General features: G+C 43.2%; 1 protein-coding gene across 3 annotated transcripts in view; it reads right to left on the bottom strand.

Moving 5' to 3' along the window:
* The window catches only part of SH3BP5 (SH3 domain binding protein 5), a 111,285-nt gene extending 90,133 nt beyond the window's left edge, over positions 1 to 21,152 (bottom strand). Inside the window, exons 1-2 of one of the 3 annotated variants that reach the window (XM_072726819.1) lie at positions 21,047 to 21,152; positions 9,912 to 10,007 (exon numbers count right to left, since the gene is read on the bottom strand). The gene's annotated coding sequence lies outside the window, so the exon portion shown is untranslated. Of the gene's footprint in view, positions 1 to 9,911; positions 10,008 to 16,443; positions 16,604 to 21,046 lie in introns of those variants that run through there. The other 2 variants (XM_072726822.1, XM_072726818.1) reach the window with 2 other exon arrangements.
* Positions 21,153 to 23,950: the final 2,798 nt, after the last annotated feature.

Genomic DNA, 23,950 nt, shown 5'->3' with positions numbered 1-23,950 from the left:
GGGAGAAGCAGTCTGGCTGATTCTGGGTGTGGAAGTATTTCTTCTTCCCCCATCACAGTGCTGGGGGCTGGAGGCAGAATGTATGAATGGGAAAAGGCTGTGGGTTGAGACAGAGACAAATATCCAAAGCAGAGAATGGAGGCCTGGGAAGCTGGAATCATGGCTCCAGAGTCAGAGAACAAAGAAGGTGAAGCAGATTTGTGAAGTGAAGGTGGTCTAGATTAATTGCAGGGACCAAGGGTAAAAGGTTCTATCCCATCCCAATATTTGTGTGAGATGCCACAGGGGCCTAATAATCCGATGGCTATAAGAACACCTTCTCTGGCTGTAGGTCTTTCTGTATGGGAGGAAAAGAAAAAGAAATGAAAGAGGAGACAGGGATGAAAAGCAGTTGGGCCCAACAGATGCCCGGATCCCAAGGGCATGATTTTAAGCCACAGGAAAGGAAGAGTAAAAGAAAAGGTAGCGGTGAGCAAAGGGGATTTCCAAGAACAATCAACAAGAACTGAGAACTCAGTCACCTGCCTTCCTTCCTGCTGATTTTATAAGGTTGCTTTTTCATTTGGATATGTGGGTCTACTGAGACAATGTAGGGTTTCTAAGGAGAGAAATAGTTTTCCAGGTGTTACAGCTGGACAATTTTAGTTCCACAAGAAGGCTGGGTGGTCAGCTACAAGTGTGAAAGTGGAATAAATCAGATTCTCTGTAATAGAGACAGCAGATCAGAACACATCGATGCATCTGTAGAAAAAGAATTTTGACAGTACTTGAGATGGCTGTATTATCCCAAAGTGGACAGCTTCTATCCTACCCCCAATCAAACCCACCCACACAAGCCCACCTGAGACTCTCCCAAACTATAGGTCTTCATCTATGCCGCCAGAATTCTAGATGGCTGCTGGTAGCTGTAATTCAATAATTATCATTACCAGACAGACCTCTTACTATAGATCATCCCAGCTGTTCCTTTGTGAGGACAGGACACAGTTTCCTGATAAAGGTCGTAACCTTTCATCTCAACTAAATTCTTGTTTTGATTCCTGGTCTCGAGTGGCTCTACAATGCTAATTTCCAACACGGCTGTATGTGTGGACCATGGGGACTTAGTCACCAGGACCTAAAAACGAAACCCATTGAGTGAGTATATTAAAAAAATTCCTCAGGATCACATGAAAAATTAATTTGTAAAAAAGTGAGGAGCACTGAAATCAGTGTGCTTTCACAGAACAATTCAACAATTCAACCTTTACATGTTTTGTTTTTTTTTTTTAATTAGCAGTGGATGTTTCCATAAAACCGTTCCCTCTTTACAACTCATATGAGGTCTTTGGATTATCATCAACAGCTGAGTGCCTCTAGGCCTTTGCTGTCCACCTGTGGCTCCTGAGTACTTGAAATGTGCTGGATTGAGATGGGCTGTGAGAGACCCACATCAGCTTTTGAGGATTTAGCATAAAAAATAAATGTAGAACATCTCATTAGTAAATTCTTTATATCGATTACATGCTGTAATGATAATATTTTGACATACTGAGTTAAAGAAAATATTTAAACTGATTTCACCTGTTTCTTTTTACATTTTAATGTGTCTCCTAGAAAACTCTTAGAAGTCCAGGTGTGTGGCTCCCACTGTATTTCTATTGGATGGTCCTGCTCTAGCCTGTCTGGTGGGGGCAGGTGGGGGGTGTGGCTGGAGGACAGTCTCTTAGAAGGGGGCTCAGGAGGCTGCCCTTGAAGTTCCTTTGCAAAGCAAATGCGGTTTTGCCCTACATCCCCTACATTGTGTGTTTGGGGAGGTTTATTTGGGGGGCTCTTGGAGATTATTTGTGAGGGAAGGAGCTATTCTATCCCACAGTCACCAGAAATTGTTTGGCTAATATTTCCTTGCATTTTAGAAACATGCGGCAGTGTATCGAACAGTTTTATTGTATGATTTGCATATCATAAAACTCATAATTTGAGGAGTTTAACCACACTTACTATCACCATAATCCAATTTTAAGACAATTCCATCACCCTGAAAACTTTTCTCATGCCCATTTCGATTCAATCCCTAGTCCCAGCCACCACTAGGTAACCACTGATCTGCTTTCTCTCGATGTAGTTTTGAAGTTGTTTTTTTTTTTTAATTTCATATACATGGTATCATATAATAGGTGGTCTTGTGTGTCTGGCTTCCCTAGCATATAGTTTTTGAAGCTCATCCATGTTCACAGTGCTTCTCTTACTAACTTCCCTCCCCTCTTTTTTTGCCTACTTTTAGAGGAAACAAATGGGTGGCAGAAAATCTGGGGGAAATTCCTCGGTAACTGATCCTGGAAAAGTTGCCAAGGCTAAGAAAAAGCACGCTAAAAATTTCATGTCACACTGGGATTTGATTATAGGACTCTGCAGATCTCTCTTCTGTTTTTAAAAAGAAGATTGACTGTATTGGCAAAACAATATTCATTTCCCCATTTTACCTTCCTGTTCTTGTCTATAAACTTACATAACTTACATATCCTTGTACTCGTAGTGTAGATAAAGATGTGGCATTCTATATTTTCTTTACCATCAAATACATTTTCTAAATGATGATGACAGATTTATTCTCCAGAATCCACACTCTCTCACCTGGAAACTGAGCAGATGTAACTGATTTTTATGGAAGTTAACACTCTGACAGTCATTCATGTATTCAAAGAAGTGCAAGCTCTCGTGGTGCTACTTATACTGAAATCTAACCAGATGAATCTAACAGCCCACGGTCCTAAGATTTTGCAGTGCAAGTCACGGTGTTTGTTTAACAGACAACAGCTAAAGAGAAACACTCCAGAACTGTTTTCTTGGCTAATAAGCAGGTACCAAAATAATGCATATCTTCTGACACTGCCCCCCCCCCCTCAAATCACTGAAAAGTTTACCCGTGATAATATGTGGACTTGGAAGAGTGGGTGGTGAGAATTTCTGATAAACACACCCTTAAAGACTGAATCACACACAAGCTGCTACAGGAACCACCCGTGAAAATCACAGACTGTGACAAGTGTGGGGGAGGGGGGTAGAAGGTGAAAGTCTAGGCTGAGGTTAAATCCCTTTCAATCACATTTTTAATCAGATAAAGTAAAAATGAAACTGTTTCACGTCTTCTTTTGCTTACTGTGGCAGCTGTGTTTAACTCACCCATCCAACTGAGGCACACGTTGTTAGAAGACAACCCAGCACAGTGGCTTCCTCCCTCAGGCACCTCTGTGTCTATGCTTGCGGGCTTTTTCTGCCCCCGGCAGCATGCTGGGCCCACAGTCCAGATGGGCCAGGAGGGCTGGGGAGTGGCACCCCCAGGACAACCCTCAGGAGATGAGGATAAATCCACCAGCCCCCTCAGCCCTGCTGGGACAGTTGGAGGTGTGTTCTACACAGCCTCTCAGAGGGGCCCCTGTGGGCCTCCAAGGTAACCTATGCGGTTGGATTTTCTCCCTTCCCCTGCTCCCTTCCCCACTTTCTCGCTCTGCTTCCCAGGATCACTTCCAAATATACTACTTGCCTCAAATCCTTTGCCTCAGAGTCCACTTTTGAGGGGGAGTCCAACTAAAACATCTACTAAAATTTTGGGTAAGTATAGACTTCAAAGGGATTCTATTACTATTTTTAGCAGAATTTTCTGGGTCATCTTTAAGAAGACCCAGGGAAAAGTAACCAAAATAATGAAAGTTGTACCAAATACTGGGTTACTTCTCTAGTATCACCTGAGGTTATCGTGTCTCTTAAGCGATACTATAACTAAACACACTGTAGTCTGGACCCACGCAGACAGGGAACTGGATACTGTGCTAACACTTCATGCACATTAGCTGCTTTCATTTTCACAACAACCCCAGGATATAAGTACTGTTATTGTCCTCCTTTTACAGAGAAGGAAACTGGGAGATTCAAGTAATTTGGTCCAAGTAACACAGCTAGAAAAGATGGAGTCAGGATTCCAGCCCAGGCAGCCTGGTTCCAGATTCCCCAGAGAATAGCTACTGACATGGCCCTGAGTATATGAGAGGTGTTTGACAAATTCTTGCTTGAAAATAAAAAAAATCTTTTTTAAATGGGGGGAGGGGCTGGGTTGTTCCAACAGCCTGGGTTGTTCAGTCCATTGAGTGCCCGACTCTTGATTTCGGCTCAGGCTGTGATCTCAGGGTCATGAGATCCAGCCCCATGTAGGGCTCTGCACTCAACACAGAGTCTGCTTGTCTCTCTCTCTCTCTCTCTCTCTCTCTCTCTCTCTCTCTCACACACACACACACACACAAATAAATAAAGTTTAAAAATCTTAAAAAAAAAACAAACGCATGCTTGATCAGAGAATTACCACATGTAGAGAAAGGAAAGAAAATGGTCTACTAATATCTTCAAATGTTCGAAGGCTTTGATCTATAAACTCCTGTGGTGGTTTGGTGAAGTCCATGGAGTCTTTCCCAGAAAAATTTTTTGTAAGTACATAAAACACAGAGGACTACAGAGAGGAAATCAATTATACTGAAATGCATTTGTCAAAATGCTACCCCAAATTGTGATATGGCAATCTATGCAAACCTAAAACACAGGTTTGATAATCTTTCTCACCAATTCTGAACTTCTCAGTGCCTGCCCTCCATTGTCCCCCAAATAAAATCTAGGACACCCAGGATGGCATTCAAGTCCTATGTGATCTGAATCTAATAATTTCCCATACTTAATGGGTGGTGCCTCCCATGTTCCTTACACTCAGCCACAGCGAATTCTCTGCTTCCCCAAAGCACCCTTGCACTTCCAGGGACTCCCTGTTTCCTCTCTTGGGAATGAGTGACAGCCTGAAGGCCGAGTCCTTCTCCCTCAGCTTCTTTGCAAAGTCTTCCATGATAGCCCCTCTTCCAGGTGAAATGAATCATCACTCCCCCTCTAAGTGCCCATTACTCTTTCCACATGCCTCCACTCTAGCAGAGTGAACACATTATGATTATTGTGGACATATTTTAAGGCCTATGACATGAACACTATCTTATTAATCCTAGGCAGTGCCTGGCAGCGTATCTAGCCCAAGACGAGAGTTCAGTGAACGTTGGCTAAGACTGATTTGAGGATGGGACATGGGTAGTTCACTTGACACAAGTTTGAGACTTGTATGGAGTACCTCAGTATTTCCCACCAAAGATCATGGATATTTGGGAGTCTGGGAACAAAGTTTGAAGCGGCCCACTGAAATCATGAAATTTCCTCAAGGACTTGTATTATCTTAAAATTTCATGTAAAACTGGCTCTCTCTTGCATAATACATTAACATTTGTTATCAAGGCTTAAGTAAAAATAGCTCAAATTTTTAAGTTAAGTAGACATTCCTAAAGAAATCTGGCTTCTCTCTCATGTGGCTTCTTATACTCTCCGGCCTGCCAATGAACCTATGGGTACAGATACCAAGGTGGAGAGGCAGGGAGCTAGAAGGCTCCTTTTCCTGACCCCATAGGTGAGGGCACCATCTGGCTGATTTGGCCTGGAAGTCCCAGAAGCCTCCACCCCACACCCCACTCCCCATTCCCCCAGGCAGCTGGATGCTAAGTACATGGCATGAGGCGCACCTTGCCTCCCAGCAAACATTTCAGAGGAGTAATTATTCAGCCACCTATCCGGTTTCTAATCTTTCTCCAGCGCCTTTTAGGGATGACTCGTTCTGTGAAGTGGAACGTTTTGTTGGGTTTTTCCAGGATGTCCCTTTCTTTGCATTTGTTACTGTTTTCGGGATTCTTTTGTTGCCGGTGTGATTTTATCATTTGTGACCTGTGACCTCCTTTCTTCCTTTATGGGGCACACTTTTCTTTGAGGAGAGCCTGAACATGTCTCCAAGTTCTTCCTTTCTATTTAAGTTTGATCTATGTCTTTAAACCATGGAGTGGAGAAAGCATGGAGCTTTGAGTCAGGCAGAGCTGGTTTCAACTTTAGTTCTGCAACTCCCTGACCTAACAGCATGCATACGGTAAAACCTGGTGCAGAGTAAATATTCAACAAATGTGAATTTTCATTTCCTTCCTTTTACTAGAGAGAGAGACGGTATCTCGTTCTGTGTTCTGAAAACCTGGCTGGTGTTGGTGCCTCATAAAGAACCAGTTGCAATAAAATCCAAGAGCTTAAAATTAGCACCATTCTTTGCTGGAAGCAAAATTAGCTTAAAATGAACTGTGCTTAAAACAAGTCATGGTGGTGGGGCGCCTGGCTGCCTCAGTTGGAAGAGCGTGTGACTCTTGGTCTTGGGATTGTGAGTTCTAGCCTCAATGGGGGGTAGAGGTTATTAAAAAAAAAAACTTTAAAATAATAATAACGATAAGAAGTCATGGTGGGTGTGGTACAGATGACCACTCCCTATGGGGGTTGGGGTCTCCACCTTTGGCTTACCCAGCATGGAGATTTGACAGATGTCTATTGACTGAGTGAGTAAATAAATAGACAAAGGAATGAATGAACACATCCCTCCAGGATGATGGATTTGAGATGAATAACTAAATTAGGTCAAAGTAACTCAATAATTTGTAATATGTGAAAGAGGTCCACCACATGGGGATGAGGGGGGGGCGTGAGAGGGTGACAAATCCTCCAGGCATTCAAGCATGCCATCGGTGCCAGAGCATCGGGCTCAGGAGGCGACTGGCTTACAGGGGCTCATTGTTAGGGTGGTTAGGAGTTCCCAGGGAAGGCATGAGAAGGGGGTGCCCTCTGATGACTGCTGTTTGAGCATAAATACATATGGGTTTTTTTCTGGCACATAATTGCTGTGTTTCTGGGTTGCAGCGGCAGGTTGTGACTGCAGGGCTATCTTGGAGGAAGGACCTCAGATGACTAAGCTCGGCTTTGCATCACCAGCTGTTTTCCTGCCTTGGCTGCCTCTGGCCTCAGCAAAAGCCTCCCTGCCTGTCTCCTGTCCCCGACGTCGTCCTGGCACAGTTCTCACAGCCCGGCCACGGCCACGGTGATCTCTCCAGATCAGATCTTAGGAACCTCCCTCCTTAATACTTCCCATTCCTATTTCCATTGGGAAAAAACATCCCAGCCCCTGTGTGCACAGCCTGTGTCGACCCCTCAGATGCCCGCCCTCACCGTATGCAGCCACTTGGGGCTTCCATGCTCCATGGTTTGCCAAGTCCATGGACACCTCACCAAGGGCCTTTCCATTTGCCCTTCCCTCCGTCTGGAAAGCTCCTCCTGCTCTCCACAGGCTGGCTTTTCTTCCTGCTCAGCTCTCCGATCTTCCCATTCTCCGTGTCCTTCCCAGGACTTTCTGAGCTAAGTAGCTCTCTCTCATCCTCGCTACTTCTCTATATGCTTATTTTCTCCATGTCACTTAGGACTACCTAAAATCATCTTGTTAGTTTATCTTTTAGGGCTGCTTTTTTTCCCCCACCCATTTTCTCTTCCCCTAATAGAATGTAGGGCTTAGGGGTTCAGATCTATCTGTCCCCAGCACAAAGGGGCCATAATAGGTGCTCAATAATTATTTTTTAGATGAATAAATAAATAAAATCCATTCCATGGAGAATAAACAAGCTCACGTAGCACAATCTCTGCCAACTTCTCACCATTGTTTGCTAGAAAGGGGGGTGGCACCATTGCTACAAGGAGGAGAGAGAAGTGTCTAGAGGAGGGAGCTTACAGGCTGCCACAGTGCTCTCCCAGGAACCCAGCCTCTGAGTGACAATGACCCTGCACAACACAATTGTTCCCAGCAGTTCTTTAGGAATCCTTGAAACCTTAGTAACCCTGAAGAGCTGGCAAATCTGGAAGCTGTCGATGACCCCAAGGCTCCACAATCCTGCTACAACACCCAGAAAATGGATTTGTTTGGTCACTGTCATCACAGCTGACATGTGACATGCATCATCACAGCTGAACACTGGTTTGGATTCCTGTCTTAGTCAGTCCCCTTGGGTCAGAGTAATGATGTTGCTCAGGAATAGTTCAGCAGCAGTGAAACGGACTCTGGGTATCTAATCAAAATGGGGATTTACTAAAAACTATGAGAGGCTCATGGTTCCAGAAGGAGGGGCTGGCATGATTAAGTCAAGGAAGTAAGGAAATGCAAGGCAAAGCAGGTGAGCCACAGGGCACAGTGCACTGGAACGCAAGCCAGCAACAGTGCGGGGGCAGGAAGCCCATCCCGTTTCCCAGGCACAGGAGGTGGGCCCCTGCCTTCTCTTCCCTCCTTTCAGGGTTGAGAAAGGGCAAACTTGTCTGAGGCAGGATATCCACAGATGAAGAAAACGGTGTACTTTCTCCTACCAGCTCTGCCTGTTGAAAAATGAAGAGGTGACGACAACACCTCCGTCATTCACCTCCAAATGACATGATTAAGCCTCGGCCTTGCCAGGACTACAGGGCAAAGTGGCCCCAGCAAGTCTGGGCTAGGCCTGAGCTGGCAACAAAGCATGTGTCACAAAGTCACATGCCTGCGGGAACCGGGGGTCAGGGAGACATGTAAAGCCAGCCAGGTGAGCAACAATATGGAGAGATGATGCCTCTGCCAGGTGGAGATCAAGCGCCCCCAAGGCATCCCACCCTGAGTGTGTTTGTGGTATGTTATGGTGGTTTTTCTCTGTAACGTAGTGACGGAACAGATTCATTGGTGGCTTTCCTAATATCGAATCAACCTCTAGTCATGTGTGAGGCAGCTTGTGAGGGACAACTGTTTAATTTTCAGGGTTTTCAAGTTTTATCATTACTGAATATTATTTTTAATCCTAGATGAAATTGGTCTGTAGCTCTTTTCTATTTGGAGGGTATGTTCTTTGTCATCTTTCATGTTTCTCTATGGCCCAGGTTAAATCTCTGATTATTAATCATATGAGGGGTATTTTAAAATGCAGATACCCAGGGATCCCTGGGTGGCGCAGCAGTTTAGCACCTGCCTTTGGCCCAGGGCGCGATCCTGGAGACCCGGGATCGAATCCCACATCGGGCTCCCGGTGCATGGAGCCTGCTTCTCCCTCTGCCTGTGTCTCTGCCTCTCTCTCTCTCTCTCTCTCTCTCTCTCTCTCTCTCTGTGTGTGTGTGTGTGTGTGTGTGACTATCATAAATAAATTTAAAAAATTAAAAAAAAATAAAATGCAGATACCCAAGCCATGGACCTGATCAATTAAATCAATTTCTGGTGAGGGGATTCAAATACCAGTATTTCTAAAAAACTCCTCAAATAATTCGCATATTCAAACAAGGTTGAGAAACACTGCCCTAGCCTAGTGCTTCTTAAATGACACAGAGCTTCATTTAGTAGATCTCTGTGGGGGATTGACACTCTACATTTCCAATGAGCTGCCAGTGATGCTGATGCTGCTAGGCCATAGACCACACTTCATGTAGCCAAGATTTTGAATCACATTGTGATTATCTGTGTTCCAAAGGTTAGATAAGATTCAGCTATGCAGCCATTTCATCCAAATGTCTTTTCAACATCAAATCTCATTACCTTTCTAATCTCTTCTATAGTCATTGATTTACTTATATCTTCCACTTTTTCCTGTGTCATTTTTGGTATTTTGCATTTTTCAAGAAATCTATTTTTTCTATGTTTTCAAATTTACCACCACACCCTTACATTTAATAGCCCCCTATTATTTTAAACTCTTCTGTATCTGTAATTACAACAATTCAGATTCAAAAGTTTAAAAAATATTAAGCCGATCAACCCAACACCTGTGCCTGACTGATCTTTGGCCCTCCAATTTGAGATCCTGCCAAAGAACTCCAATTACTCCATCATTTCTCTGGCTTTTAAGTTGTTGCTGACTCTAGAAGATTCCATTAAAATAGTTACTGAAGAGGTAATCTCAAACAATTCCAGAACTAGTTATAGTTAACAACCTTGAAATTCAATCACTTTATATTACCGATGGGGAAAATGAGGCCCATGAAGGTGTATGACTTACCTACTTGTAGTGGAAAGATTAAAATTAGAACCCAGGATGTCCAGGAACCCAGTTGGGGATAGGAGATACATCACCACTGCAGCCTTAGCTTGGTTCCTACAATTCAACAATTCAAGAGCAGTCACCAAATGTGAATGATGTAAAGTGCTTGGTGTTTATCTGGCATTCAAAGCCTTTGATATTCAGACCACTTTTGTCATGTTCACACCATTCTATGGTCCTGAAGAGAAAGTGATGTTATTAAGGAACAAATGCCTGGGGCACCTGGGTGGCTCAATTGGTTAAGCATCTACCTTCAGCTCAGGTCATGATCCTAGAGTCCTGGGATCAAGCCCCAAATTAGGGTCCCTGCTCAAGCAGGGAGTCTGCTTCTCCCTCTCCTGTCCACTCCCGTGCTCCCTCTCTCACTCTACTCTCTCTCCAATAAATAAAAAACTTTAAAAAAGAAAAGAAACCAATGACTAGAACTGTTTGTGGAAACATAACATGGTACAGCCGCTGTGGAAAACGGTATGGTGATTCCTCAAAGAATTTGAAAATATAACTGTAATATTATTCAGCAATTCCACTTCTGGGTATATATCTAAAATACATGAAAGTAGAGTCTCAAAGAGATACTGCATGTCCATGTGCATAGTAGCATTATTCCCAACAGCCAAAACGTGGAAGCAGCGCAAGTATCCACTGACACATGAATGGATAAGCAAAATGTGATATGTACATACAACGGAATATTATTCAGCCTTAACAAGGAAGGAAATTCTGACATATGTGCCACCCAAAGGCAAAGGGGATGATTTTGTCCCAGAGCCCATGAGTAGGAACTGTTGCCACCCATTCATCTGAAGTATTGCTGCTGTTAAAACTGTCTCTCCCACTGAGCAGAAAGCCAAAGGCCACCTGCTCATGTCTTTGAAACTGCTATCAAAGCTGCTGAAGGCCTCAGTTACCCTAGCCACCACTGTTGCCCTCACCCCAGGACCCCACCAGTGCACAGCCTGCATCCACCTACTGCAGCTACTGTGAATGTCACAATCGGGGTTGGGGGAAACAGGGGGAGGCTCTTCTCCCCTGCTCCTGTCCTCCAACCAGGTCACACAAGTGCCCTGCACCAGCAACACCTAACTGACACCAGCTGGCAAGGAAGTTTGGAAAATGCAGTTTCCAGGCCACCAGCCACGGAGACACAGAGAAGAATGTGGAAAGGCAGGAATGAGGCTGAAGGGCCACAGACAATATCCGGGTATAGCTACCAAGAGGCAGTGGTGAGGCAAGAAGGTGGGATTTGAAAATCAAGTCTTGGAATTCAAACATGTCTCACCGAGTAACAGTAATGATCAGCATCCCTGAGGTATCACCAATTCCATCTGGTGGCCCCTCTCTGATCTTTCCATAAAAACTACCTAGCCTGGGGCAGCCTGGGTTGCTCAGCGGTTTAGCACCGCCTTCGGCCCAGGGTGTGATCCTAGAGACCTAGGATGGAGTCCCACGTCAGGCTTCCTGCAGGGAGCCTGCTTCTCCCTCTGCCTATGTCTCTGCCTCTTTCTCTCTCTGTGTCTCTCATGAATAAATAAATAAAATCTTTTAAAAAAAACAAACAAACAACTACCTAGCCTGGAGGGGATTTTTCTCTGCTGGCCTGGGGGAGGGGGACAGCTGGAGGTTGCTGAGTAGTCCCTGAGGGGGCTACTGCTAAGTAGTCTTCTGTTAAGCAGAAACAGCCCAGAACCTGGAGGTCCCATTCCCTCCCAGGTTAGGAGCTGTGGCGTCTGCTCAGCTGCCATAGCAAAGTATCACAGGCTGGGCAGGTAGAACAACAGTCATTTTCTCACAGTCTTGGAGGTTGGAAGTCCAAGTTCAGGTGCAGACAGTTTGGTTTCTCCTGAGACCTCTCACCCTGGCTTGCAGACAGCCACCTTCCCGCTGTGTCCTCAGACGCCCTTCATTATCTCTGCTCGTACTCCTGGTCTGTCTTCCTCTTCTTAGAAAGATACCACACTACTGGATTAGGGTCTGCCTTTATGGCCTCATTTAACCTTAATTACCTCTTTGAAAGCTGTCTTCAAATACAGTCACCCTGGGGATTAGGGCTTCAAGACAAGAACCAGGAGGGGGAAGGTGCTGGGTATTATTTGGTCCATAACCAAACCATTAAGGAGCCAAGTAGATATTTGCAACTCTGAGAATAAACAGACACCTGCCTTTTGAGCTCTGGTCCGGGATCTGCTGAATCACCCCCATCCCTTTACACCCAGTTAAAACTTACTTTGTCCTTCGGTTCATTTATACCCAAATATTGAGTGCTAGTACTGGAGACATGAATGTTGACGTCAGGCCCATGATTACAGTGCAAAGTGGCCAAGGTACGCTCACAGTGCTTTGGGCAAGGGTGCCCACCCAGGCTGTTGGTGAGAGGCAATGTAGGCAAAGATCCCAGATCCCAGGGAAGGCTTCCTGAAGGAAGAGACACTGGAGCCCTGTCCTGAAATATGAGATGGAATTATCCACTTGAGAAGGGGATTTGTTTACCTGGAGCCTATTTGCCCAGAGCCAACCAGGAGGGAGGTTAGAGTTTGTGTACAATGTTTCTACTTAAAGTCAGGGCCTCTGGATCAGGAGTATGAGAATCACCTGGGAGCTCGTTAGGTAGAAACAGACTCTCAGAGCCCATCCCAAACTTACTGAATCAAAATCCACAATTTAATAAGATCCCTAGAGGGTTTGTGTGAGGGTTAAAAATTGAAGAACAGGGGCGCCTGGGTGGCTCAGTTGGTTAAGCATCTGCCTTCAGCTCAGGTCATGATCCTGGGGTCCTAGGATCGAGCCCCATGTCCAACTCCCTGGTTAGCAGGGAGCCTGCTTCTCCCTCTCCCTCCCGCTCTGCCTACCACTCCCCTTGCTTGTGTGCATGCTCTCTCTCTCTCTCTCTCTCTCTCTCTCTCTCAAATAAAATCCTTACAAAAATAAAGTAAAATTTGGGAAATACTGATCAAATATAAAACTGTTGCTCACAGATGGAAAAACCAAGGCCCAGAGAGAGGAAATGATCCTTCTAAGATGACACAGCATTTGGAGAACAACAAAAAGTCCCAAATCTAAGCACCTGCCCCTGACTTGCAGTCTTTCTTCCAAGGATTGACATATTTGCCAGTTCACCTGAAATTCTGACATCATATTAGGATGCTGACTTTTCTGCTCAATGAGCCCTTGGAAGGCTCATTAGTAGCTGTAATTCATCAAGTAAGAACTTGGGGGGGGGGCAACATTTCCCCTCTGTTGATGCAGTTCTACCTCCGGTTTGGGATGGTCTTGACTGCTTTCTGTCAGGCTCCCACCACGTCTGTGTTTTCCTGGGAGCTCACTTGCCAACAGGATTGCCGCTTCTGCCTAGAAGATACTCAGTTCATCCTAGTGCCTGGGTCTCCAGTGACAATCTCAGGCAGCCCTGTGCTCACATCTTCCATAAATATATGTGTGTGTTCATTTTCCTGGTTTATTTCTATCTATGGTAGCCACTGCCACTAGTCTGGCTCAGGGACTTGCAATCCTTGAACTTGGTTCACGGTGCTTTGAGACTCTTAGTGCCCCTACACACACCACAAAAGCAAATGTAAATACTTCTTGAAGGACGATACTTTCAGTATAGGTCTCAAATAATTCAACAAGGTAGATCAATAAGGCAGCTCTGTTAACATCTTTGGGAACAGGAAACTATAGCAAGTGATAAAGTCTTCCTGGAACTAAGTAGAACTTCTAGAGACAAAATGCCACAACCAAAATACATACACATATGCCTACTAACCTTAATGGATAAGTTTAACAGCAAAAGAAATACAACTAAAGATGGAATTAAGGAATTGGAAGACAGCCCTGAAGAAATTATTCAGAGCATCATTCCAAGAGATAAAAAGATGGAAAATGCAGGGGCACATGGCTGATTCAGTTGGAGGAGCAGGTGACTCTTGATCTTGGGGTCATAAGTTTGAGCCCCTCGCTGGGTATAGAGGTTACTTAAACAAATCAAAACTTTTAGAAATGTTTAAGAAAAAAAGATGGAAAAGGCAGAAGGGAAGATAAGTGACATAGAAAATATATTTATTTTTATTTTTTAAGATTTTATTTATTTATTCACAAGATACACACTGAGAGAGGAAGAGACATAGGCAGAGGGAGAAGCAGGCTCCATGCGGGGAGCCTGATGTGGGATTCGATCCTGGATCCCAGGATCATGCCCTGAGCAAAAGGCAGACAGACGCTCAACCTCTGAGCCACTCAGGCATCCCAGAAAATATATTTTAAAAGTCTAACATACATTTTATCAGAGACTCAGAGGGAGGAGTGAGAGGGAAGCAGGCTGTGGCAATCCTGAAGATGTAGTGAAGGTCTGAAAAGATGACCTTTCTAGCACTGAACACAAGTAAAGGGTCTACTGAAAAGGCACGTGTGTGCCTGGTGGAGGCTCTCTCCTCCCTGGAATTGGAGCAGCAGAATCCAAGCGCTGAGTTCCACTTCCAGACTCATCCTTGGCTACCATATCTCCCTCCTCCACAGTTGTCTTTTTAAAAAATTTATTTATGTATTTATGTATTTATGTATGTATGTATGTATGTATTTATTTATTTATTTATTTATTTATTTATGTTTCATCTGTGTCTAGCAGGTCTTTACATGTGAAAATTTTAAAAAATCCAGGGTTTACTTTGGATTTTACACACATGGCAGACAGTCTCTAGGCAAAATATATAGTTCGATGAATAAGAAAGTGTCTTCTTGGGAAGCCCGGGTGGCTCAGCAGTTTAGCACTGCCTTCAGCCCAGGGCATGATCCTGGAGACCCGGGATCAAGCCGCACGTCAGGCTCCCTGCATGGAGCCTGCTTCTCCCTCTGCCTGTGTCTCTGCCTCTCTCTCTCTGTATCTCTCATGAATAAATAAATTAAAATCTTTTTTTAAAAAAGTGTCTTCTTTATTCTGGCATTGTTGATATAAGCAACATCTAGGACAGAAAACAAATCCTTTGGAACCTGAGGGGTAGGCCTGCTGCCAATGATTGTGTGGTGTGTGCACCGCACAAAGGTACCGGTTAGAAGACTGGGACCTGAAAACCAGCTGTGGCTCTGGCCAAGCTGTGTACCCTGGGGACCATGTCTGCCAGAAGACACCTTCCACACAAAGGTACTATATCAGGCTATAGTCAAGCTACATTTGCCCGGAGCAGAACTGTTTTCTATGTTTCATAAAAGTACCCATTCATTCATGGGGTTCCACCAAACTGTCCAGAGAAGTATCTAATAAAAGATGAATCACAAAATATATAAAGAACTTATACAACTCAACACCAAAAAGCCAAATATTCCAATTAAAAAAATGGGCAGAAGGGGTGCCTGGGTGGCTCAATCAGTTAAGCATCTGCCTTCGGCTCAGTCCTGGGATCGAGCCCCTGCTAAGCAGGGAGTCTGCTTCTCCCTCTGACCCTCTTCCCCACTCATGTTCATTCTCTCTCTCTCTCTCTCTCTCTCTCAAATAAATAAATCTTTAAATAAATAAACATTCAAAATAAATAAATAAATATTCTTAAAAACTAAAAATGGGCAGAAGACATGAACATTTTTCCAAAGAAGATATGCAGATGGCCAATAGACAAAAGATGTTCAAAATCACTCTTTATCAAGGAAATGAAAATCACAAATACAATGAGATATCACGTGCCAAAATGATTAAAATAAAAAACAGAGGAAGAAAAAAGTGTTGATGAGTTTCTGGAGAAAAAGAAACTCTTATGCACTGTTGGTAGAGATACAAACTCCTGCAGCCACTGTGAAAAACAGTAAGGAGGTCCCTCAAAAAGTTAAAAACAGAATTATTCTATGATCCAGTTATGACACTACTGGGTATTTACCCCCAAGATATGAAAACACTAATTCAAAGGGATACATGCATCCCTATGTGTATTGCAGCTTTATTTACAATAGCCAAATTCTGGAAGCAGCCCAGATGTCCACTGATAGATAAATGGATTAAGATGTAGTATATGGGGCACCTGGGTGTTCAGTCAGTTAAGTGTCTGCCTTTGGCTCAGGTCATGATCCCAGGGTCTTGGGATCGAGCCCTGCATCAGGCTCCCTGCTCTCCCTCTGCCTGTTGCTCTGCCTATTTGTGCTCTCTCTCTCTCTGTCAAATAAAATCTTAAAAAAAAAAAAAAGATGTGTACACAGATGCGTGCGCGCACACACACACACACACACACACACACACACACTGGAATACTACTCAGCCATAAAAAGAAAGAGATCTTGCCAGTTGTAACAACATGGAAGGAGCTACAAAGGATAATGCTAAGTGAAATACATCAGTCAGAAAAAGACCAATTTAGGGCCTTTGGCACAGGGGGATCCTGGGGACCTGGGATCGAGTCCCACATCCAGCTCCCTGCAAGGAGCCTGCTTCTCCCTCTGCCTGTGTCTCTGCCTCTCTCTGCCTCTCTCTCTGTTTCTCATGAATAAATAAATAAAATATTAAAAAAAAAAGACATACCGGGATGCCTGGGTGGCTCAGCGGTTTGGCGCCTGCCTTCGGCCCAGGGTGTGATCCTGGAGACCCACGATTAAGTCCCACGTTGGGCTCCCTGCATGGAGCCTGCTTCTCCCTCTCTGCCTCTCTCTCTGCCCGTGTCTCTGCCTCTCTCTGTGTGTCTCTCATGAATAAATAAATAAAAATTTTTTTAAAAAGACAAATACCATATAATTTAACTCATATGTACAGTCCAAGAGACAAAACAAATGGGCAAATAGAAAGAGACAAACTAAGAAACAGACTCTTAACTATAGAGAACAAACTGATAGTTATAGGGATTAAGAGTACAGTTATCATGATGAGCACTGAGTCATGTATAGAAGTGTTGAGTCACTATATTGTATGCCTGAATAGAACACTGTATGTCATTTACACTGGAATTAAAATTTAAAAATTAAAAAGAAAAGGTGAATACATTCTCAATCCATATCCTGCAGGCACATGCATGATAGAGTATGGCTTATAGGGGAAGAAATGCCCAGGTTCACCTGGCACTAAGGAGTTTCCTGTGATGCAGGACTGTCCTGGCAAAGTGGGATGGCTGGTCACCCTGCTATGGGAATTCCCTCAAGTTGGGCAACCTTGGATTGTTCTTACACGAAAGACTGAAATTCTTGGTGTTTCCCCTTTCTCTTCCCTGTGGTTCCCATGCCTCATGTTGACGCTTATGCATAAAGGGTATGGGCCATGTCACAGTGGGAGGAAGCCTTCCTGTACAAGGTATGCATCTACTGGGGATAGTCCACAGTCAGCTCCTCGGACATCTTGATTGACGTGGAAAGTTATTTCTTTTCTTCCCACCCAACCTTCCCGTAGGTACTTCCTATTAAATTTTTCTTACTCTTTGCTTCGTTCTGTTCCCTTTTTTCTAACTCTATTCTACACACCTACAGAACACTATTTCTCTGCTCTTTGGGTCCTTGAATACATTACTCCTTTCCTATGACCCCTGGTCTACTTCTGAGCTTCTAATTTTTTTTTAAGATTTATTTATTCATGATAGACAGAGAGAGAGGCAGAGACACAGGAGGAGGGAGAAGCAGGCCCGACGTGGGACTCGATCCCGGGACTCCAGGATCGCGCCCTAGGCCAAAGGCAGACGCCAAACCGCTGAGCCACCCAGGGATCCCCTAATTTTCTTTTTTTAAAGATTTTATTTGTTTATTTGTTTGAGAGAGCAAGAGCATTCACACATGAGTGGGGAGAGGGACCGAGAGAGTCTCAAGCCGACTCCACGATGAGCCAGGCGCCCCATGCTGGGCTCGATCCTGCGACCCTGAGATCATGACCTGAGCTGAAATCAAGAGTTGGACGCTTAACCAACTGAGACACCCAGGCACCACTGTGTTGTTGGTTTTTTTTAATTGCCTTTCCCCTTCCTGATTATAAAAGTATATATATTTGTTATAAAATGTTTAGAGAGTACAAAAAAGAATTAACATTTTATTGTGCTACATTTCTTACCAGTATCTTTTCTATGAATAGTTTCATATCGTTCAGAACAGACTGTGTAATTTTGTTTTAATCTTTTTAAAACTTAACATTGAAATATAAACATTGTATTAAAATCGTAAAAAACAAATATTATGTTTGAATCTTTTTAAAACTTAACATTGAAATATAAAAATTGTATTAAAATGGTAAAAAACATTTGCCTATCACAGTCACATCAGCAAGATGACAGGCTAGAAAGACTCCCTAGTCTCTCCTCCCCTCACAGAGACACAGAGTTAACTCCATGTATGGACCAGAATATCTCTGTGAGAACTATAGAGACCAAATGAAAGCTACAACACCCAAGCCTTTGTAAAACCAAGAAAGGATTCTAGCAAAAGGGGGATGCTAGAATATATAAAGAACTCCTTCCTATAACTCAAGAACAAATGATAAACAACAAAAATGGCAAAGGACTGGAATAGGTATTTTTCTAAAGATGATATACAAATGGCCAATAATTATATAAAAAGATGCTCAATATCATTAACCATCAGGACAATGTGAATCTAAACTACAGTGAGATATCACCTTATACCCATTAGAATACTACTATCAAAACTATACACAACAGCAAGTGTTGCTGAGAATGTGGAGAAATTGGAACCCTTGTTCCAATTGGTAGGGTTGTAAAATTATACAACTATTATGGAAAACAGAATTGATGTTGCCTCCAAAATTAAAAATAGAACTACCATACGATCTAGTAATCCTACTTCTGGGTATTTAGCCAAATGAGAAAGCAGGGTCTCAAAGATATATATGTACCTATGTATATTTATAGTAGCACTATTCATAATAGCAAAGGGTAGAAGCAACCCAAATATCCACTGACAGATGAATAGATGAGCAAACTATGGTATATACACAAAATGGAATTTTATTATACTTTAAGAAGGAAGGAAATCCTGTCATATGCTACATCATGCATGAACTCTGAGGATAGCACACTAATTAAAATAAGCCTGTCACACACACACACACACACAAAATAATTATATGATTCTGCTTAAATGAGATATCTAAGTAGTTAAATTCATAGAAACAGGAAATATAATGGTGCTTACCAGAGCTGAGGGGAAGGAAAATGTTATCTAGTGGGTACAGAATTTCAGATTTACAAATGTTCTAAAGCTGTTTCACAACAATATGAATGTAATTAACACCACCAAACTACACTTAAAAACAATTGATGGTGGGGTGCCTGGGTGGCTCCATTGGCTAAGCGCCTGCCTTTGGCTCAGGTCATAATCCTGGTGTCCTGGGATCGAAACCCATGTCGGGCTCCTTGCTCATCAGGGATCCTGCTTCTTCCTCTCCTGCTCCCCCTGCTTGTGCGTGTGCCCACTCTCTCTCTCTCTGTCAAATAAATAAATAAAATCTTTAAAAAAAAGAAGTTGATGGCAATGGGTGGTTCAGATCGTGTCCAACTCTTGATTTTGGCTCAGGTCATGATCTTGGGGTTGTGGGATGGAGCCACACATCTGGCTCTGTGTTGAGTGTGAAGCCTCCTTGGGATTCTCTCTTTTCCTCTCCCTCTGCCCCTCCACCACCCCAAATTTAAAAAAAAATAGTTGATGGTAAATTTTGTTATGTGTATTTTTTACTAGTTTGAAAAAAACCCCAAACTTTTTCTTAGAGATCATGTTCATTGATTATATTCTATTTTGTCGTATGATGTACCTTATTTGGCTTATCCATTCTCTTACTGGTCATTTAGACCAGCAGTCAGCAAACTTTCTCTTAAAGGATCAATTAGTAAATATTCTAGGCTTTGCTGGCCATAGTCTCTGCTGTTATAGCATGAAAGGAAATATAAACAATGTGTACATGGGTGTGGCTGTGCTTCAGGTCAACTTTACTTACCAAAAATAGAAGGGGGGTTGGATTTGATCCATTGGTTATTGTGGCTGAGCTTTGGTTTAAAAACTTTTTTTTAAAATTTTTATTCATTTATGATAGTCACACACACACACACACACACACACAGAGGCAGAGATACAGGCAGAGGGAGAAGCAGGCTCCATGCACCAGGAGCCCGATGTGGGATTTGATCCCGGGTCTCCAGGATCGCGCCCTGGGCCAAAGGCAGGCGCTAAACCGCTGCACCACCCAGGGATCCCTGAGCTTTGGTTTAGACTGTTTCTAATATTTAGTATTACAAATAATGCTGCTAATAAACATCTTTGTAAAGAAATCCTTATAGATGTGCTAGCTTCTCTCTTGGCAAAGAATCCTTACAAATTACATTAATAGGAAAAAAGTCTGGCCAGTACTAAGGTCCTTGATAAGTACTTCAGGACACAGGTTGAAGCAGTTCTCTGAATAGTGACCTGACCCTGATTCAGCAATATCCTGGGCGCCGCCCAGGGGAATGCCTGGAACTAACCTTTCTTTGGTTCTAAGCACATCCACCAAGTTCAGCATCCCCAAGTTGTTTCCATTCCTCCAAATCCTCAGCGCGTTTGCGTTTGGCAATCATCCCACTCTCTTTCCTCCTCAAATTGTCCCTCGATCTATGTGCTGCTTTTGCCTTCCCAGCCCCTCTGGTTAAAGATGGCAGACGAAATACACACACTTATTTCAGCTTTTTCTGGAAACCCCACTAAAATGACAGCAAAAGGATTTTTACAGGATAAAGTCATAAAGGCATGAAAAGATGGGGGACTTGAAAGCAGAAGGGTGAATAGCAACCTGCCTAGTAGCCTTGAGAAATTGAATCTTAAGCCAGTAGTGATGAGAGACAAGAAGCAGCTCAGTTGAGAACTCCCAAAAGTTTTGTGCCTCAGGATATGGCAACACTAGCTATTTCTAGAAGCATCGGTGCAGATAGGATTGAAAATAGAAGGACTGGTTGAAAGTCCTTAAGGAGCATTTATGCCCCCAAGCTTCCTCCCCATGTCCACATGCCAGACAACGGTATGACTCCAACCCCAGACCAAGACTAGAGGCTAGTCTAAAATATCTCCGGATAAGGGGACACCATCAGTCAAAATTGAGGATGAAGTACTATATTATAAATATTACTCTACTAAAACTTTCCCTGGAGACTAAGTGAAAGCTTACATACCAAGTGTTGAGATTCTCCTCACTCCACACTGGCTTGGTTCCCAGATCATGGGTAGCTAGGATGGTATCCACCCGGCAGGGGCTAGAAGATTATTTTCTGGAAAGACCTAAAGATAGCAAACTATAGGTTATAAGAAGCAACAGCCTCATCAGATCACCACGTGGGGGAACCCACACTGACAACTCCTCACACGCAGAACTTCCCAGCAGCTTTTTAGCTCCCCATTTTAAAACATAAATGGAAAACCAAGGATCACCACACACCTGAGAAAAGACCTTAAAAATAAAGATAGAGACCAAAACAGGAAAGGGAAAAATGGTGTGATGGTTAATTTTATTTTTAAAAAACTTTTTTGAAGATTTTATTTATTTAAGAGAGAGAGAGAGAAGAGCACAAGCAGGAGGAATGGCAGGTAGGGAGAGGGAGAAGCAGATTCACCTCAGCAGGAAGCCTGACGTGGGGCTTGATCCCAGTTCCCTGGGACCATGACCTGAGCCAAAGGCAGACGTTTAACCAACTGAGCCACCCAGGCACCCGTCTTTTTAAAAAAATATTTTATTTATTTATTTTAAAGAAAGAGAGAATGAGTGGGGGGAGGGCAGAGGGAGAATGAGAGAGAGAATTTCAAGCAGATTTCCTGTTGAGCTTGGAGCCAGACTCTGGGCTCCATCTCACCACCCTGAGATCGGGACCTGAGCTGAAATCAAGAGTCCAACACTTAACTGAGCCACCCAGGAGTCCCTGTGATGGTTAATTTAATGTATCAATTTGACTGGACGTGAGGGTACCCAGATATCTGGTTAAACATTATTTCTGGGGGATCCCTGGGTGGCTCAGGGGTTTAGCACCTGCCTTCAGCCCGGGGTGTGATCCTGGAGTCCCAGGGTTGAGTCCTACATCAGGCTCCCTGCATGGAGCCTGCTTCTCTCTCTGCCTGTGTCTCTGCCTCTGTGTGTGTGTGTGTGTGTGTGTGTGTGTGTGTGTATCTCTTATGAATAAATAAGTAAAATCTTTAAAAAAATAAAAAATAAGCATTTTTTCTGGGTGTGTCGTGATGCCATTGCTGGATGAGATCAGTATTTAACTCAGTAGACTAAGTAAAGCCGGTTGGCCTCCCCAGGGTGGGTGGGCCTCATCCAGTTTGTTGAAAGTCTGAAGAGAATAAAAGGCTAAGATGAATTCTTTCTCTCTGCCTGTCTTGACCTGGAACATTGTTCTTGTCCTGCTTTCACACTCAGACTGAAACTTTAACCACTGACAACCCTGCTTAGGCCTCGGGCTCAGACTAGAACTATGCTTTTTGCTCTTTTGAGTCTCCAGCTTGCCAACTGCAGGCCTTAGTTAGACTTCTTAGCCTTCATAAGTGTGGGGGCCAATTCCTTGTAGTAGTGTTCTCCCTCACACAGTTGAGACTAAAACAACAGGGGTTTGAACTGTATGGGTTCATTTATATGCAGATTTTTTACAGCACAGTACTATAAATGTATTTTCTCTTATGATTTTCTTAACATCTTTTCTCTAGCTTACTTTATTGCAAGAATACAATATAGAATACAGAGAACATACAAAATATGTGTTAATTGCTTGTTTGTTAGCAGTAAGGCTTCTGCTCATCAGTAAGCTATTAGTAGTTAAGTTTTGGGGGAGTCAAAAGCTATTGCAGATTTTTTACTGTACAAGGGATTGATACTGCTAACACCTGCATTGTTCAAGATATACGCTGTTTGTATATATCTCTATATAATTGGTTTCTGTTTTTCTAGAGAACCCAGATCAATTCATAGAGATTATGCTGGGACATGAAAACCTAAATCACACCTCTAAGGAGAAAAATCAGAATTCAATTTTATTTTCCCTCATGAGAAAAATTAAATATTGAAGAATGTGATTTGGTCAGAGAGGGTTGAGTTTTGAAGGGCTACAAAGCACTGTAATATCTAAGATTTTTTTTTGCCAACCCGCAAAGAACCAATTATTGTGCCTTTGGGGGCCAATAGAGCTCCTGTGGAGAATGTATGCCTTAGGGAGAGACAAGACGCTGCAACCATGAAACAAGACTAAGTTGCTATTCTTAAAATGAACATTGACAGAATAAAAAAGCATTCTTGGAATTTAAAAATATGAAAGCAGAAATTAAAAACTCAGTGGAGGATTGTGAATCAAATCTCCCAGAAAGCAAAACATGAAATAAAAGAGACATTGGGAAAAGAGAACAGATTGTAAAATTATAGTATTGGTTCAGGATGTTCAATGTTTATTTTTATTTTTAAGACTTTTTTATTTATTCATGAGAGACACAGAGAGAAGCAGAGACATAGGCAGAGGGAGAAGCAGACTCCTTGATGAGAAGGGAGCTTGATGAGGGACTCTATCCCAGGACCCCAGGATCACAACCTGAGCCAAAGGCAGACACTCAAACTCTGAGCCATCTAGGTGCTCCAGAAAGTTCAACATTTCAATAATAAATGTTCCAGAAAGAGACTGGGCACATGTGTATATGTGTGTGTGTGTGTGTGTGTGTGTGTGTGTGAGTGTGTGTGTGTGTGTTGGTAGTGGTGGGGAATCATTAAATAAATAATATGACTAAATTCCCCCAAACTGAGGGATCTGCATCTCCAAATCCATAGCACGGCCATAGAGGGCCCAGCCCAACTCCTCCAACATGAGGCACCTCCCCATCACTCCAGAGCACTGGGAACAAAAAGACTATCCTAAGACACTCATTCTCTCTCTTAGGAGGTATATCCTCTAGGTCCTGGTGGGTAAGAATTTTAAAGGCTTGAATGCCATTAAATGAAATGGCATTTCTAGCAGATTTGTCACAAGGACTTTAATTCATTTAACTTGTGAGTTTTGGGAAGAAGTTCTGAGGATGCGAGATTACATTTTTTTTTTCTTAAAGTG

The sequence above is a fragment of the Vulpes vulpes genome, chromosome 11, assembly GCF_048418805.1.
Source record: "Vulpes vulpes isolate BD-2025 chromosome 11, VulVul3, whole genome shotgun sequence".
In the NCBI taxonomy this organism is placed as follows: domain Eukaryota; kingdom Metazoa; phylum Chordata; class Mammalia; order Carnivora; family Canidae; genus Vulpes; species Vulpes vulpes.
This window is presented reverse-complemented; position numbering and strand designations above follow the sequence as displayed.